Raw genomic sequence first — 19,017 nt, forward strand, 5'->3', positions numbered from 1 at the left:
TTAGATGGTATAATAATTCCATACACTGTTCAGTGCTTGTTTTCTCACACAAACTGAAATTTTGTGAATAGTGTAGAATTTTTGCAACCAGGAAATGACAGACTAGATAACCTAGCCACCAAGTCAACAACAGATGTTGCTCCTGCTTGAGATATCAAGTCGAATATCACAGCCAATCACACTGGCAGGCAAGTAATACTGTGAAACACGATCATTCCACTATTAGCACCAGATATGGACATTTTCTGAAATTAAAATGCTAATTTAAAAAAGAAATCCTATGTGTAGTACCTTCAAGAAGCACCACTATTTTAGACCTATAAGCATCTGCTCCTGCCTGGAGGTAGGGCCCATCACTATCTCTCAAAAAGGAGGAGAGCAGATAAGAAACTGCAGGCATACTTACTTAAAATTATTGCCCTCAAAAAAGGAAAGAAAACATTTATTTTTCTGAGGTTGTTTTTCTGTTTATCGACACGCTGAAATTTCTTGAACAGCTGCCTCTACAGAGCTATAAGCCAGCCGTGGGCGCCATTCTGCATAGATTAATGCATTTGATATGTCCTCCTTCTCCTATTTTCCTTCTCCTGGTTTAGTGCTAGAAATCCAAACTGTCTCCTCTCCGTGGCTGGGGCTCTGCTCTCCCCTCACGGAGCTGTGCAGGGGGGAGCTGGGCAATTTGTTTCTGGATGGCTCCAGGCTTATCGGCTCTGCTCGACAGATGGCCCGCGTGCCTGCCTTCTCTCCTCTCCTCAGGTTCGGGTTGGGGATAGACGCGCGCTGCTCTTTTTGTTGCGCCTGACAAAGCTCATTACAGGTGCTCCCAGGGAGAGACGACGTCTCCACGAGGACCCGTTACCCCCGCCGAACCCCGCGCCGCCGCTCTCTCTCGCCGTGGAGTGCCGCCGACCCGTAGCCAAAAACCCATTTGGGAGTTTCAGTATGGTTGAGTGATACTGGATTCACGTTCTCAAGGCTCACAGGTTACAGACACATAGGGAGAGAAGGCCTAGTCTACAACAACACAACACCACTGAACAACTGGCATATATGATGAAGAGGATACTGAGGATTTCTACAAAGTAAAAGCCACTGTCACGCCCTGATCTGTTTCACCTGGTCCTGTGATTATCTCCACCCCCTCCAGGTGTCGCTTATTTTCCCCAGTGTATTTATCCATGCGTTTCCGGTCTCTCTGCCAGTTCATCTCGTATGTTTAGTCAAGTCAACCAGCGTGTTTTTTCCATACTCCTTTTCTGTTCTCTTTTTACAGTGCTCCCGGTTCTGACCACTGCCTGACTCTGGACCACTTTCCCACCTGCCTGATCATCCTGCCTGCCCTGACCTTGATTCTGCCTGCCCTTCAGTACCAATTGGACTCTGATCTGCTTTTGACCTTCTTGCCTGTCCACGACCATTCTCTAGCCTACCCCTTTGGATTAATAAACATTGTAAGACTCCAACCATCTGCCTCTTGTTTCTGCATCTGGGTCTCGCCTTGTGCCTTGATAGCCGCATTTAACAAAGACGTTAAATGTAGGAAATAATATATATATTATTTAACCTTTATTTAACTAGGCACGTCAGTTGAGAACAAATTCTTATTTACAATGACGGCCGACATGGTAAGCTTCATATAGGCTATTCTTTCATCTTAACGATATTTCCATCAATACATGTTCAACCAACGGCTTAGCGAAACATGAACTGACTATATCTCTGGGCCGTGTTTGAAGAGACCCGCCTGCGTTTCTCCCCGTAATTGAATTTAAGCTATAACCTTGTGGTTAGTCAATAGCAGCAACACAAGCAGAAGCTGATGTGTGTGTGTGATAACGCCAACGTGGCAGAGGGGTAGCGTCACAGGCCAGGGGCTGTTATTGATCCCATTTAAACTGCTGTCTCGCTTCATCTTTTATTCATTGGCTTTGGTTCATTTACTTATGCACCTTAAAACATGGAGTAATGCTGAGCAGCCCGAGGTGTTGTTACACTCTGATTCTCCACTCTTCTGCTCTTATCATCCCTTCTGCTCAGGGCTTCTCAGATTCTCAGATAGGGAAGATTGTAATGGGATGAAGACAGTGTGATGTCTATTTATAAAGCATAGCATCATGCCACAACAGATGGGAGTCTGTCTTTACAGGCTGACAGTAATTGGTGTTGGGGGATAAAGTATGTCTTTAAACACTGTGACACTAAGGCTTTGTTCTTCCTGTCTCTCTTGGGGTTTCTTATATGGACCATGACCACGGTGGGTCACTCTTTATTAGGATAGATACTCTACAGATGGTCATATTGTTATTGTGAACTGGAAATGTCTAGGAGCAACAATGGCTCAGCCGCGAAGTGGTAGTCCACACAAGCTCACAGAACGGGATCGCCGAGGGCTGAAGAGCATAACGCGTAAAAATCGTCTGTTGCAAACACTCCCTACCTAGTTCCAAGCTGCCTCTGGAAACATCATCAGCACAATAACTGTTTGTTGGGAGCTTTGTGAAATGGATTTCAATGGCCCGAGCAGCCGCACACAAGCCTTAGCTCATCATGCTCAATGCCAAGGAGTAGTGTAAAGCTTGCAGCCATTAAACTCTGGAGCAGTGGAAACGCGTTCTCTGGAGTGATGAATCACTCTGGACGAATCTGGGTTTTTCGGATGCCAGGAAAACGCTACCTGCCCGAATGCATAGTGACCAATTTAAAGTTTGGTGGAGGAGGAATAATGGTCTGGGGCTGTTTTTCATGGTTTGGGCTTGGCCCCTTAGTTCCAGTGAAGGGAAATCTTAACGCTACAGCATGCAATGACATTCTACACAATTCTGTGCTTCCAACTATGCGGCAACAGTTTGGGGAAGGACCTTTCCTGTTTTAGCATGACAATTCCCCCATTGATCGTTGTGGAAGAACTTGACTGGCCTGCACAGAACCCTGACCTCAACCCCATCAAACACCTTTGGGATGAATTGGAATGCTGCCAGGCCTAATCGCCCAATATCAGTCCCCAATCTCACAAATGCTGTTGTGGCTGAATGGAAGTAAATACCTGCAGCAATGGTTCAACATCTAGTAGAAAGCCTTCCCAGAAGAGTGGAGGCTGTTATAGCAGCAAAGGGGGGACCAACTCCATATTAATGAGATGGTCGACGAGCATGTGTCCACATACTTTTGACCGTGTAGTGTATCTGTTGCTACAGAGTGGCGCAGCGGTCTAAGGCACTGCATCTCAGTGCTAGAGCCGTCACTACAGACCCTGGTTCGATCCCGGGCTCTATAACAACGGGCCGTGATCAGGAGTCCCATAGGGTGGTGCACAATTGGCCCAGCGTTGTCTGGGTTAGGGGAGGGTTTGGCTGGGTTAGGGGAGGGTTTGGCTGGGTTAGGGGAGGGTTTGCCTGGGGTAGGGGAGGGTTTGGCTGGGTTTAGGGGAGGGTTTGGCTGGGGTAGGGGAGGGTTTGGCTGGGTTAGGGGAGGGTTTGGCTGGGTTAGGGGAGGGTTTGTCTGGGTTAGGGGAGGGTTTGGCTGGGTTAGGGGAGGGTTTGGCTGGGTTAGGGGAGGGTTTGGCTGGGGTAGGGGAGGGTTTGGCTGGGTTAGGGGAGGGTTTGCCTGGGGTGGGGTAGGGGAGGGTTTGGCTGGGTTAGGGGAGGGTTTGGCTGGATTAGGGGAGGGTTTGGCTGGGTTAGGGGAGGGTTTGGCTGGGTTAGGGAGGGTTTGGCTGGGATAGGGGAGGGTTTGTCTGGGGTAGGGGAGGGTTTGGCTGGGGTAGGGGAGGGTTTGGCTGGGGTAGGGGAGGGTTTGGCTGGGGTAGGGGAGGGTTTGGCTGGGTTAGGGGAGGGTTTGGCTGGGGTAGGGGAGGGTTTGGCTGGGTTAGGGGAGGGTTTGGCTGGGGTAGGGGAGGGTTTGGCTGGGGTAGGCTGTCATTGTAAAATAAGAATTTGTTCTTAACTGACTTGCCTGGTTAAAATAAAAAATATATAAAATATAAAATCCCCACCTTGCCCAACATTTGTTGCATCCTACTGTACACTCTTCTCCTTCATTGAAGGGCACTCCTACTGTGCCGGTCCCACCCTCACCTCAACATATTCCTTTAGGAAGCATCAAAAGCAGCCTGATCGGCAGACGGACAGTGTTAGTGGAGTTCATATTCACACGGATGACTATCTGACTTTGAACATTTCCTCTCAAAGACCCTGAAACAGGGAAGGGTGTGTTTTCCTCCCTCCTGAGTGTACCCTATTTTCCAATGGCAGGTCAAACTGTGCCTAGCCATGTGTTAAATCAGGTTGCATGGATGCTTCTGTCACCTCCCACTAGCAGAAGAAAGAGTTTTTGGAGATAGAAGGTGAAAGGAGGACAGAACGATGCAGGGGGAAGTAGTTTTCAACAACCAATTACCTCACTGGTTTCCTGGAGAAAATGCACTAACCTAGTTTGGTTGGTGGAAGTGGTTGTGTAAATGTGTTTCTCCTTGTTGAAGAACAGGACATGTGCTCTTTATCTGCAGTTCAGTTGTCTATCTTGTGGTGTTTCAGGGTCCCTTCCAGCTTTGACACTAAACAGGGAGTGTCACTTAACAAAGTAGTGAGAAAATGTAGTTCTGTTAACAACGGACAATCATACACTTGATTAAACAGCCATTTCTGAGAGGGAGGTGAAGACGGGAGATCAGTTCTGCACAAATAAACTCTGCAGTGCTGTCACATAAGCCATAAACCCCTCCCACACACACACACACACACACACACACACACACACACACACACACACACACACACACACACACACACACACACACACACACACACACACACACACACACACACACACACACACACACACACGCACACGCACACGCACATGCACACACATGCACACAGTCATAGACAAGATATACAAATAGTTATACACTGTTATAACACACATACACACACAACACATACAGTTATACACTTAATAATACGTACACTGTCTGCACTACCAACACAACACAAGTGACCCAGAAAAATAAGAGAAAAATACATTCCAAACAGCTTTAAAAGAGGGAGGGAATGGTCTGTTCAATACTCTCTGACAGCACAGCAGCATGGAGAGATTCTCTTTGACTCTAAAGGGATTTCAGATTGCGTGTCATTTTTATTTTTTTATTTTTTATTTGACCTTTATTTAACCAGGTAAGTCAGTTAAGAACACATTCTTATTTTTTCAATGACGGCCTGGGAACAGTGGGTTAACTGCCTGTTCAGGGGCAGAACGACAGATTTGTACCTTGTCAACTCGGGGGTTTGAACTCGCAACCTTCCGGTTACTAGTCCAACGCTCTAACCACTAGGCTACCCTGTGTGTCAATCAGGGGGTTTACACACCATGTGTACTCTCCTTGTGTTCTTCTGCATCAGACACAAACAGACTAAACTCCCAGCCTTCCTCTGTCTGACTTCACTGTAATAGAATATTATGAGTGAGATCATTAACTCAGCATCGTTAAAAGAAACAAATATACTTCTGTTAATTTCATGCAGGAAAAGAGAATCAATTGGCCAGAACACTGAGCTATTATATCCTTCATTATCCATGGACCATGCGCTGTTCCATCTAATCAACTTCAGATCACATTTTAAACTCAGGTTTTCATTATGCTTGAAGGAGAGTATGGACAGTGAGAGGGAGAAATAGAGAGAGAAATGGAGAGATGGAGAGAGGGATAGAGAGAGCATCGATGGGAGTCTTTAATTAAAGCTGATTATGCTTAATGTTCTCCGTCCATGCAGTAATGGCTCCCGTGGTAGTCCTCACACAACCTCGGGATCAAGCGGAAGTTAATTGGCTGTTAAGACTCTCCCTTTCTTTCCCTCTCAGTCCATCGCCCCCCCCCCTCTTTCTCTCCTTCAGAGGAATCGGAGCGAATGACCGCTGGTGGCTTTTCGGTATTTTAATTGCTCCTATGGCTATAAGCTATGAGAACATCTCCAAACTGTCTCACTGGGCTCAGAGCCACTTTCACATACAATACAGTACATGGGCTAATCTTAGGTATTTTATGGCTTCTAACGGTTGCATCCCAAATGGCACACTCTTCCCTATTTAGTGCACTTTTGACTAGAATCCTACCTTGTCACATCCTGTCCTATCAGTGCATGGTCTGAGGCAGGCTGTGGCTGCCTATTAGGGGCTCAGGGGGGACAGAGCCTAGCATGAGCAACATCCTTGTGACTGACTGGGACGGTGCATGTCACTGCTCGTCCCTTAGTGTGCACATTTGGTAAGCTATGATGAAGAGCTCCGTCAGGGGTTGTGTAAGAGGAGCATCTCAAGAGAACACACACACAGACGGCGGGGGTAGTGGTGGGGATGTTTGGAGTTATAAAACAGTAATTGTATTATCTTATTAGCATAAAACGAACTGGGCTCGCACTCTTACTGTGATACTGGCCCTTCACTAAAGGAGCATGTTTTCTCCCTTTAATGGAATCCATGGACAAAGCATCGGGCCTACATTCCTACATTAGTTCCATTTACCCAGCTGGATATGACAGTTTATCTGACATAATACAGGACATTACTCAGCAGCCAATAGCACTGAAGCATTTTAAACCTGAGATAGTGTCAGCGGTGTATTCATGTGGCTGTGATTGTCCTTGGGGCTTTTGGCAATCAGTCTAGAGCCCATGTCTTTCACCACAGTGACTAGTCTCAGTGACAAAGCCATAAACAAAAGACACATCCAGCTCAGGATCTGAATGAATTTCTCTTCCCTCTCCTACAGTACAATACAGGACATTAATGTTGGACATTCAGTCATGTTATGTCCTTTATGTCCTATGTGGCTCGAGGACTTCCTGTCAACCTTGCTGAAGGACACAGCAGCAGCAGTGATATCCATAGGGCATTATTCCACCCCTGCCACCCTCAGGTCTCTCTGTCCACTCCACCACATGGAGGTCCTCTACAGCCTGCGGACGCATCTTTAGGAGCCTGCTGTCATCTTTGTGTTGTTCTGCAACCCCCTGAGATATATATATATATATATATGAGAGAAGCCTGTAATTTTCATCATAGGTACACTTCAACTATGACAGACAAAATGAGAAAAGAAAATCCAGAAAATCACATTGTAGGATTTTTTATTTATTTATTTGCAAATTATTGTGGAAAATAAGTATTTGGTCAATAACAAAAGTTTATCTTAATACTTTGTTATTTACCCTTTGTCGGCAGAGGTCAAACATTTTCTGTAAGTCTTCACAAGGTTTTCACACACGGTTGCTGGTATTTTGGCCCATTCCTCCATGCAGATATCCTCTAGAGCATTGATGTTTTGGGGCTGTTGCTGGGCAACACGGACTTTCAACTCCCTACAAAGATTTTCTATGGGGTTGAGATCTGGAGACTGGCTAGGCCACTCCAGGACCTTGAAATGCATCTTACGAAACCACTCCTTCATTGCCCGGGCGGTGTGTTTGGGATCATTGTCATGCTGAAAGACCCAGCCACGTTTCATCTTCAATACCCTTGCTGATGGAAGGAGGTTTTCACTCAAAATCTCCCGATACATGGCCCCATTCATTCTTTCCTTTACACGGATCAGTCGTCCTGGTCCCTTTGCAGAAAAACAGCCCCAAAGCATGATGTTTCCACCCCCATGCTTCACAGTAGGTATGGTGTTCTTTGGATGCAACTCAGCATTCTTTGTCCTCCAAACACGACAAGTTGAGTTTTTACCAAAAAGTTCTATTTTGGTTTCATCTGACCATATGACATTCTCCCAATCTTCTTCTGGATCATCCAAATGCTCTCTAGCAAACTTCTGACGGGCCTGGACATGTGCTGGCTTAAGCAAGGGGACACGTCTGGCACTGCAGGATTTGAGTCCCTGGCGGCGTAGTGTGTTACTGATGGTAGGCTTTGTTACTTTGGTCCCAGCTCTCTGCAGGTCATTCACTAGGTCCCCCCGTGTGGTTCTGGGATTTTTTCTCACCGTTCTTGTGATCATTTTGACCCCACGGGTGAGATCTTGCGTGGAGCCCCAGATCGAGGGAGATTATCAGTGGTCTTGTATGTTTTCCATTTCCTAATAATTACTCCCACAGTTGATTTCTTCAAACCAAGCTGCTTACCTATTGCAGATTCAGTCTTCCCAGCCTGGTGCAGGTCTACAATTTTGTTTCTGGTGTCCTTTGACAGCTCTTTGGTCTTGGCCATAGTGGAGTTTGGAGTGTGACTGTTTGAGGTTGTGGACAGGTGTCTTTTATACTGATAACAAGTTCAAACAGGTGCCATTAATACAGGTAACGAGTGGAGGACAGGGTAGCCTTTTAAAGAAGAAGTTACAGGTCTGTGAGAGCCAGAGATCTTGCTTGTTTGTAGGTGACCAAATAATTATTTTCCACCATAATTTGCAAATAAATTCATAAAAAATCCATGTGATTTTCTGGATTTTTTCCCCTCATTTTGTCTGTCATAGTTGAAGTGTACCTATGATGAAAATTACAGGCCTCTCTCATCTTTTTAAGTGGGAGAACTTTCACAATTGGTGGCTGACTAAATACTTATTTGTCCCACTATATATATATATATATATATATATATATATATATATATATATATATATATATATATATATATATATATATATGAGGGTAGAGAGAGGCTCTTCTTTCCAGGCTGGAACCTGGATTGGTTGAGAACAGCCAGGGTGACAGGAGAGGGGCGGGAGGGATCCAATCAGCTGGTTCTGAACCAAGCCCACTGTGCCAACCAACACAGATAATTACAAAGGGCTGTAAATAGACATGTAGCCTTTCCTCTCTCCTTCCTTCCCCACATCCTCCACCACTCAATGGGGGTTAGGGAGGTTTGAGGGGCAGTGGGAGAATAAGTAGTATAGCTTTTATGAGCGGAAAAGTCACTGGTTTGAATCCCCTAGGTGAAAAAGCTGTCAGCGTGCCCTTGAGCAAGGCACTTTACCATAATTGAGCCTGTAAGTTGCACTGAAATAAGAGCGTCTGCTAAATGACCAAAATGTAAATCATTAGAAAGACAAAAGGGGAGGGGCTTACACAAAAGGCTAGAAAATACTGTACCAGTCAAAAGTTTGGACACACCTACTCATTCAAGGGTTTTTATTTATTTTTACTATTTTCTACAATGTAGAATAATAGTGAAGACATCAAAACTATGAAATAACACATATGGAATCAAGTAGAAAACAAAAAAGTGATCGATTTTTGATTTTAGATTCTTCAAAGTAGCCACCCTTTGCCTTGATGACAGCTTTGCACACTCTTGGCATTCTCTCAACCAGCTTCGCCTGGAATGCTTTTCCAACAGTCTTGAAGGAGTTCCCACATATGCTGAGTACTTCTTGGCTGCTTTTCCTTCACTCTGCAGTCCAACTCATCCCGAACTATCAGGAATCAAGGTAAGACCCAGATGCAGACACGTCGAATTGACAATGGTTTAATATTCCAACAGGCGCAGGCAATAGACAAGTCAAGGCAGCCAGGGGTCAGTAGACCAGTTAATGAGGGGATTGTGTCGCTGGAGCCAGGAGAATCCCAATACCACGAGAATCTGAGGGGACTTGATGAGGAGGAACTGGATAGCCTCGCTGTGGTTCCCTGACACACGTATGTTGATGGTAGTGATGTTGTGGGTAACTTGGCCTATAGAGCGCCCGTCCAGCGCTCTAACGTACATGGGAATGGAGAGGGGCTGAGTGGGGATGTTCAGCTCAGACGCCAGGGTTGCGTCCATAAAGCTCTCGTTGGCCCCAGAGTCTCCCCACAGCAAAATGGCATGAAAGGGGTTTGAACAAGGGAAGCAGGAATGTTCTCCATATGGCCCACCAGAGTACCCACTCCCACCATTGAGCCTGGTTTCTTTAAAGGACAAGAGGACACGAAATGACCAAGAGTCCTGCAATACAGACTCTTCGTGTCGATCCTGTATTGCCGTTCCGCTGGCGACAGCCCAGCTCTGCCTAGTGGCATAGGCTCAGGAAGTGGTGACTCGGTCCATCTTCGACAGCCCTCGGGGCAGGTCGGGAAGCCTCAGGTTCTCTTGGCAACAAGACCGTCAGGAGCTTCCGGGATGACTCGGAGGCAAGGTGGGAACCCTGGGCGTGTGATCGAAATCCAAATTCGTCTCCCTCCGTTGTTCCCGTAATTGCCCATCGATACGGATGGTCAAAGCGATGAGGGATTCCGGAGATAACTCCTTGGCTGCAAACCTCCTCCGAGACGCTGTGCAGGAGCATATCAAACAGTGCCTCTTGATTCCAAGCACTTACGGAAATCCACCACATAATCAGCTACACTGAGGGAGTCCTGCCAAAGCTGGATTAGCTTAGTTGCAGCGACGAGACAAGATTGTAATTGAATCTCAATTGGATATCATGAAATTGGGGGGGGTTAACTTTTTTTTTATTAAAAAAATAAACCACAATCTCAATGTGGAAATAATGTTCTTAATGTAATCACATAATGTTTTTATGAACATCATGCTGTGCCTGATGATGGTAGATGTGTTGTGTAACTGAGTCATGTGTTAAGATGATATGTGTTGTTGTGATGGTCAGTGGAGGAAGAGGATTGTGGATTAAGTTCTAGAGACAGTCAGCACTGTAAGCAGAGTCCTCTTCCAGTCCTCTTCGGTTTTAACACGGAAGTCTTGTTGTCTGGACAACCACTGATGCATAAACACATCAGAGCCTGCACACAGGCATGTCTTTGGACAGACAACACACACACACACTCATTACACACCACATTAAATGAGAATGACGCAATGTGATAGAAGGAGGTTAGCTGTGGCTTCAGGGCCGAATCAGCCTACCCCTCCTCCCTAACACATGTCCACACACACACACACACACACATTTTATTTCCTCCTTCCCTTCTGTTGTATGTATGATGTGTTTGTTTTTGTGTACCTTTACACCTTAATATAGATTTCAGTGGCGTACACCTAGTGCATTCCCATAGGCTTTGAGAATGTGTGTGTGTGCATGCATCCAGGTGTGTGTGTATGTTTATTCCCTCTGTGTGTTATTTGTTTCCTGGAGGTGCATGGGTGGAGGGATGTTAGTATGAGTTTTTGTGGTACTCCCCTACCACATGTGTCTCCGGTACACAGAGAGCAACCACTCCGTTGTCTGTGGCTGGCTGTTGTAAATTTCTTGATTCTTATGCGTGTGCCTCAGCGTGGCGCTAGTCTTATCATCCAAACAGGCAAACAACCAGCCTCTGATTTAATACACTGTATTGGGAGCCACAGAGGGAGAAAGAGGGAGGGATGCACTATCAGCTGACAACTGTCCTCCAAGCTAGGCTAACCCTGCTCCTTCGCGCGCGCACGTGTGTGACATCTCGCAGTGGAAGGCAGGGGACCACATGACTGGAGTTGATGTCCGCCCTCCATGCCGTCTCTGTGGGCGGAAAACAGACAGCAGTGGGCCGTCCTCACCCAGCACCCAGCCGGGGGCAGACACAGCCAGGCCTCTACCCAGCACCCAGCCGGGGGCAGACACAGCCAGGCCTCTACCCAGCACCCAGCCGGGGGCAGACACAGCCAGGCCTCTACCCAGCACCCAGCCGGGGGCAGACACAGCCAGGCCTCTACCCAGCACCCAGCCGGGGGCAGACACAGCCAGGCCTCTACCCAGCACCCAGCCGGGGGCAGACACTGCCAGGCCTCTACCCAGCACAGTGAACATATGCCTGGGGCTCCAGCGTTGCCCCTTTACTCCTCAGCTCCACCGACCAATTATAAAACTAGGCTGCATCTCAAATGGCACCCTTTCCCCTGTGGGCCCTGGTCAAAAGTAGTGCACTATGTAGGGAATAGGGTGCCATTTGGGACGCATCCACAACACTCATCCTGGGGAGGGGCTGGTTGTCAATCTGATATCAAACCCTGAGGCAGACGGCTGTCAGGACTGCTGCCTTCCCCATTGTTATTCTGTCACATTCTTCATACATACGTACAGACATACAGACATACAGACATACATACATACATACATACATACATACATACATACATACATACATACATACATACATACATACATACATACATACATACATACATACATACATACATACATACATACATACATACATACATACATACATACATACATACATACATACATACTCACTCGTTGTGTTATATGGCTATATTATATTATAGGTCCTTGGCTTTGTCCTTGGCTGCCTTATATACACAATGTCTGGGGATGGAATAAGAATATGTGCATATAAATATATGGATGTGCGACTGCCGTGCGGCATAGGCAAGATGCAATAGATTGTATAAAATACAGTATATACAAATGAGATGAGTAATGTAGGATATATAAACATTATTAAAGTTGCTTAATTAAAGTAATTAGTGATACAATTAATAAATTAATTTATTAAAGTGTCCATTGATTTTAGTCTGTATGTAGGCAGCAGCCTCTCTATGTTAGTGATGGCTGTTTAACAGTCTGATGGCCTTGAGATGGAAGCTGTTTTTCAGTCTCTCAGTCCCAGCTTTGATGCACTTGTACTGACCTCGCCTTCTGGATAATAGCAGGGTGAACAGGCAGTGGCTCGGGTGGTTGCTGTCCTTGATGATCTTTTTGGCTTTCCTGTGACATCGGGTGCAGTAAGTATCTTGGAGTGCACAGGTAGTTTGCCCCCGTCAATGCGTTGTGCAGACCGCACTCCCCTCTGGGGAGCCTTGTGGTTGTGGGCGGTACAGTTACTGTACTAGGTGGTGACACAGCCCGACAGGATGCTCTCGATTGTACATCTGTAGAAGTTTGTGAGGGTTTTAGGTGACAAACCAAATTTCTTCAGCCTCCTGAGGTTGAAGAGGCGCTGTTGCACCTTCTTCACCACGCTGTCTGTGTGGGTGGACCATTTCAGTTTGTCTGTGATGTGTAGGCCGAGGAACTTAAAACTTTACACCTTTTCCACTACTGTCCTGTCAATGTGGATAGGGGGGTGCTCCCTCTGCTGTTTCCTGAAGACCACGATCATCTCCTTTTGTTTTGTTGACGTTTAGTGGGGGGTTATTTTCCTGACACCACACTCCGAGGGCCTTCGCCTCCTCCCTGTAGGCTGTGTTGTCATTGTTGGTAATCAAGCCTACCACTGTAGTGTCGTCTGCAATCGTGATGATTGAGTTGGAGGTGTGCCTGACCACACAGTCATGGGTGAACAGGGAAAACAGGAGAGGGCTGAGAACACACCCTTGTGGGGCCCCAGTGTTGAGGATCAGCTGAGTGGAGATGATGTTTCCTACCTTCACCAACTGTGGGCGACCCGTCAGAAAGCCCAGGACCCAGTTGCACAGGGCGGGGTCGAGACCCAGGGTCTCAAGCTTAACCTTTCCCCTCGACAACATTCCGCTGAAAAGGCAGCGCCTGAAATTCCAAAATATTTTTTTGTAATATGTAACTTTCACACATTAACAAGTCCAATACAGCAAATGAAAGATAAACATCTTTCAAGGTCAATCTCTTCTGTTTCTAAAGGTGTGTGTTATTACAAGGTCAATCTCTTCTGTTTCTAAAGGTGTGTGTTATTAAAAGGTCAATCTCTTCTGTTTCTAAAGGTGTGTGTTATTACAAGGTCAATCTCTTCTGTTTCTAAAGGTGTGTGTTATTACAAGGTCAATATCTTCTGTTTCTAAAGGTGTGTGTTATTACAAGGTCAATATCTTCTGTTTCTAAAGGTGTGTGTTATTACGAGGTCAATCTCTTCTGTTTCTAAAGGTGTGTGTTATTACGAGGTCAATCTCTTCTGTTTCTAAAGGTGTTTGTTATTACAAGGTCAATCTCTTCTGTTTCTAAAGGTGTTTGTTATTACAAGGTCAATCTCTTCTGTTTCTAAAGGTGTGTGTTATTACGAGGTCAATCTCTTCTGTTTCTAAAGGTGTGTGTTATTACGAGGTCAATCTCTTCTGTTTCTAAAGGTGTGTGTTATTGTGTCCTGATATTTCCTCATCCTCCTATAATATCAATGGTGTGTGTTGTAATGGTGAATTGCATTGCGCATGCTCAGGGCAGGTCTGGTGACCCAGAGATGATACTGATGATTGATCCTGGCGATGGGATAAGTACCCAGCACAGCATCGACCCACTGAAACGCAGCCAGCTGGAAAATTAGAAATCTCTTCATCCCTGGTCCATTTGATATCCGGTATCATCTTCCCAGGTCATACGGTGCAGGCCAGGCACTCCCCTCTCACAGCCAATGAATCTGTAATTAAATGAAATGTGCGTGTGTATACGGGAGCACCCGGTGCATGTCCTTGAAGGATTAGCTCTGGCAGTGGGATGATAGGATGTAGGGGGGTCGTGAAGGGGGGTTGCTCACATGCCCAGCCCCCCCCCCCCCCTCAGTCTTACACCTTACCTCCCACCTTACCTCCCACCTTACCTCATACCTTATCTCATACCTTACCTCATACCTTACCTCCCACCTTACCTCATACCTTATCTCATACCTTACCTCCCACCTTACCTCACACCTTACCTCATACCTTACCTCCCACCTCATACCTTACCTCACATCTTACCTCACACATTTCTCCTACTTTACCTCCCACCTTACCTCACTCCTTACCTCCTTCCTTACCTCACACCTTACCTCACACCTTTCTCCTACTTTATCCCCCACCTTACCTCACACCTTACCTCACACCTTACCTCACACCTTACCTCATACCTTACCTCCCACCTTACCTCATACCTTACCTCACAACTTTTCTTCTACTTTAAATCCCACCTTACCTCACACCTTACCTCACACCTTTTCTCCTACTTTACCTCCCACCTTACCTCACACCTTACCTCACTCTTTACCTCACACCTTATCTCACTCTTTACCTCACTCTTTACCTCACACCTTACCTCACTCCTTACCTACCAAACACACTGGTAGTGAGAAGAGACAGAAAAAGAGACATCAAAGCGTCTCTCATGATTGTTCTGGGTGTTTGTCTAACCCTGTTGTGTTGTTGTTCTGTCCAGGCACCTCTGCCCAGGGCAACTCCCTCCTGGCCTCCCTGCCTGTTCCGGGACGGCCCCTGCAGCCCCACCTCGACCTCAAGCACTTCCTGCCCTTCAGGCTCAATGGATCGTCCCCCCTCAGCCTCTTCCCTAACTTCAGCACGGTGAGTCACACAGCACGGCATGGCACATCAACATCACCAAGTCATATCTACGTAACTACCACACTGCTAGTGTGAATTCAATTACCTTTTTGTTTGTCAAATATTCTGTTATTTTCATGAGCTTAAGATGTCTGAAAGAATAGGCTACTCAAAGTGCCTGATGCCATTGCCTTAAATTCCTATATATCTGTTGGTATTATAGAGCCACACCCACCTACACTACCGTTCAAAAGTTTGGGCTCACTTAGAAATGTCCTTGTTTTTGAACGAAAAACACTTTTTTGTCCATTAAAATAACATCAAATTGATCAGAAATACAGTGTAGACATTGTTAATGTTGTAAATGACTATTGTAGCTGGAAACAGCAGATTTGTTATGGAATATCTACATAGGTGTAAAGAGGCCCATTATCAGCAACCATCATTCCTGTGTTCCAATGCCACGTTGTGTTAGCTAATCCAAGTTTATCATTTTAAAAGGCTAATTGATCATTAGAAAGAGAGAGAGTGTGTGAGTGAGTGTGGACATCTGCTTGTCATACATCTCATTCCAAAGTCATGGGCATTAATATGGAGTAGGACCCCCCTTTGCTGCGATATCAGCCTCCACTCTTCTGGGAAGGCTTTCCACTCTAGATGTTGGAACATTGTTGTGGGGACTTGCTTCCATTCAGCCACAAGAGCAAAAGTGAGGTTGGGCACTGATGTTGGGCGATTAGACCTGGCTCGCAGTCAGCGTTCCAATCCATCTCAAAGGTGTTTGATGGGGTTGAGGTCAGGGCTCTGTGCTGGCTTGTCAAGTTCTTCCACACCGATCTCTACAAACAAATTTCTGTATGGAACTCGCTAAGTGACCCCAAACTTTTGAACGGTAGTGTATATAAATATAAGACAAAACACACAGCACATCAAAAGAGAGACAACACTACATAAAGAGAGACCTAAGACAACAACATGACAACAACATGGTAGCAGCACAAAACATGGTACAAACATTATCGGGCTCAGACAACAGCACATAGGGCAAGAAGGTAGAGACAATAATACATCACTCAAAGCAGCCACATCTGTCAGTAAGAGTGTCCATGATTGAGTCTTTGAATGAAGAGATTGAGATAAAACTGTCCAGTTTGAGTGTTTGTTGCAGCTCGTTCCATTCGCTGGCTGCAGCGAACTGAAAAGACGAGCGACACAGGGATGTGTGTGCTTTGGGGACCTTTAACAGAATGTGACTGGATGAGGCCTGCAGTAGATATCTCAGATAGGGGGGAGCGAGGCCTAAGAGGGTTTTATAAATAGGCATCAACCCGGGGGTCTTGCGACGGGTATACAGAGATGACCGGTTTACAGAGGAGTATAGAGTGCAGTGATGTGTCCTATAAGGAGCATTGGTGGCAAATCTGATGGCCGAAAGGTAAAGGGTGACAGTGCCACATTGTCGGTCACTGAGCTCTTCAGTACAGGCCATTCTACTGCCAATGTTTGTCTATGTAGATTGTATGATGGTGTGCTCGATTTTATACCCCTGTCAGTAACAGGGGTGGCTGAAATAGCTAAATCCACTCATTTGAAGGGGTGTCCACATACGTTTGGCCATGTAGTGTATCTGAATGGCCATTCATAATGACAGCTTACTGTTTACATCCATTCCCAATTTGCCTATATAGTGTACAGTTGAAGTCAGAAGTTTACATACACCTCAGCCAAATACATTTAAACTCAGTTTTGTCAGGACGCGGTTACGAACCCGGGTCTCCGGAGTGAGAAACAGTCACTTAACCAACTGAGCCACGAATAGTCGGCAGAACCCAGAAGATGAGGCAGACACAGCAGTACTTGAGATGGTGTATTTAATGAAGTAAAAAGTGAAGTTCTTCAGGAAAACATGTAACTCCACAACCTCAAAAGGAATCCTACAAGAACAAAGGTAATCCTTCAAGACAATCAAATCAAATTTATTTATATAGCCCTTCGTACATCAGCTGATATCTCAAAGTGCTGTACAGAAACCCAGCCTAAAACCCCAAACAGCAAACAATGCAGGTGTAAAAGCACGGTGGCTAGGAAAAACTCCCTAGAAAGGCCAAAACCTAGGAAGAAACCTAGAGAGGAACCGGGCTATGTGGGGTGGCCAGTCCTCTTCTGGCTGTGCCGGGTAGAGATTATAACAGAACATGACCAAGATGTTCAAATGTTCATAAATGACCAGCATGGTCAAAATAATAAGGCAGAACAGTTGAAACTGAGCAGCAGCACAGTCAGGTGGACTGGGGACAGCAAGGAGCCATCATGTCAGGTAGTCCTGGGGCACGGTCCTAGGGCTCAGGTCCTCCGAGAGAGAGAAAGAAAGAGAGAATTAGAGAGAGCATATGTGGGGTGGCCAGTCCTCTTCTGGCTGTGCCGGGTGGAGATTATAACAGAACGTGGCCAAGATGTTCAAATGTTCATAAATGACCAGCATGGTTGAATAATAGTAAGGCAGAACAGTTGAAACTGGAGCAGGAGCATGGCCAGGTGGACTGGGGACAGCAAGGAGTCCTCATGTCAGGTAGTCCTGGGACATGGTCCTAGGGCCCAAGTTGAAACTGGAGCAGCAGCATGGCCAGGTGGACTGGGGACAGCAAGGAGTCATCATGTCAGGTAGTCCTGGGGCATGGTCCTAGGGCTCAGGTCCTCCGAGAGAGAGAAAGAAAGAGAGAAGGAGAGAATTAGAGAACGCACACTTAGATTTACACAGGACAGAATAGGACAGGAGAAGTACTCCAGATAAACAAACTGACCCTAGCCCCCCGACACAAACACTGCAGCATAAATACTGGAGGCTGAGACAGGAGGGGTCAGGAGACACTGTGGCCCCATCCGAGGACACCCGGACAGGGCCAAACAGGAAGGATATAACCCCACCCACTTTGCCAAAGCACAGCCCCCACACCACTAGAGGGAAATCTTCAACCACCAACTTACCATCCTGAGACAAGGCCGAGTATAGCCCACAAAGATCTCCGACACGGTACAACCCAAGGTAAAAAAAGGTAAATCCACAAGGTGGAAGGTAAAGCACAAAAAGATAAAGGTAAAGGTAAAGCCTCAAAAGATACTCAAAAAACAAACAAACAAGAACAAAAAACAGAATTCCACAAGAGAGTCCACCGGGATCAACAAGAGTTCTCAGAGTACTAGGGCTGGGTGCTAACATACAAACACAGAGCAAAGAACAGAGGAAAACAAAGGGTTTAAATACAATCAGGGGAAACGAGGCACAGGTGCAAATAATAATGGGGATCAAGGGAAAACAAAAGGTCAAAAGGCACAATGGGGGCATCTAGTGACCAAAAACCAGAACAACCCTGGCCAAATCCTGACAAGTTTTTCACAATTCCTGACATTTAATCCTTGCCAAAATTCGCTGTCTTAGGTCAGTTAGGATCACCACTTTATTTTAAGAATGTGAAATGTCAGAATAATAGTAGAGAGAATGATTTATTTCAGCTTTTATTTCTTTCATCACACTCCCTATGGGTCAGAAGATTACATACACTCAAATAGTATTTGGTAACATTGCCTTTTTAAATTGTTTAACTTGGGTCAAACGTTTCGGGTAGCCTTCCACAAGCTTCCCACAATAAGTTGAATTTTGGCCCTTTCCTCCTGACAGAGCTGATTTAACTGAGTCAGGTTTGTAGGCCTCCTTGCTTGCACACACTTTTTAAGTTCTGCCCACAAATTTTCCATTGGATTAAGGTCAGGGCTTTGTGATGGCCACTCCAATACCTTGACTTTGTTGTCCTTAAGCCATTTTGCCACAACTTTGGCAGTATGCTTGGGGTCATTCTCCATTTGGAAGAGCCA

General features: G+C 45.9%; 1 pseudogene; it reads left to right on the forward strand.

Moving 5' to 3' along the window:
- The window catches only part of LOC123999718, a 285,463-nt pseudogene that overhangs the window by 224,683 nt on the left and 41,763 nt on the right, over positions 1-19,017 (forward strand).

Source organism: Oncorhynchus gorbuscha, linkage group LG16, assembly GCF_021184085.1.
Source record: "Oncorhynchus gorbuscha isolate QuinsamMale2020 ecotype Even-year linkage group LG16, OgorEven_v1.0, whole genome shotgun sequence".
Lineage (NCBI taxonomy): Eukaryota > Metazoa > Chordata > Actinopteri > Salmoniformes > Salmonidae > Oncorhynchus > Oncorhynchus gorbuscha.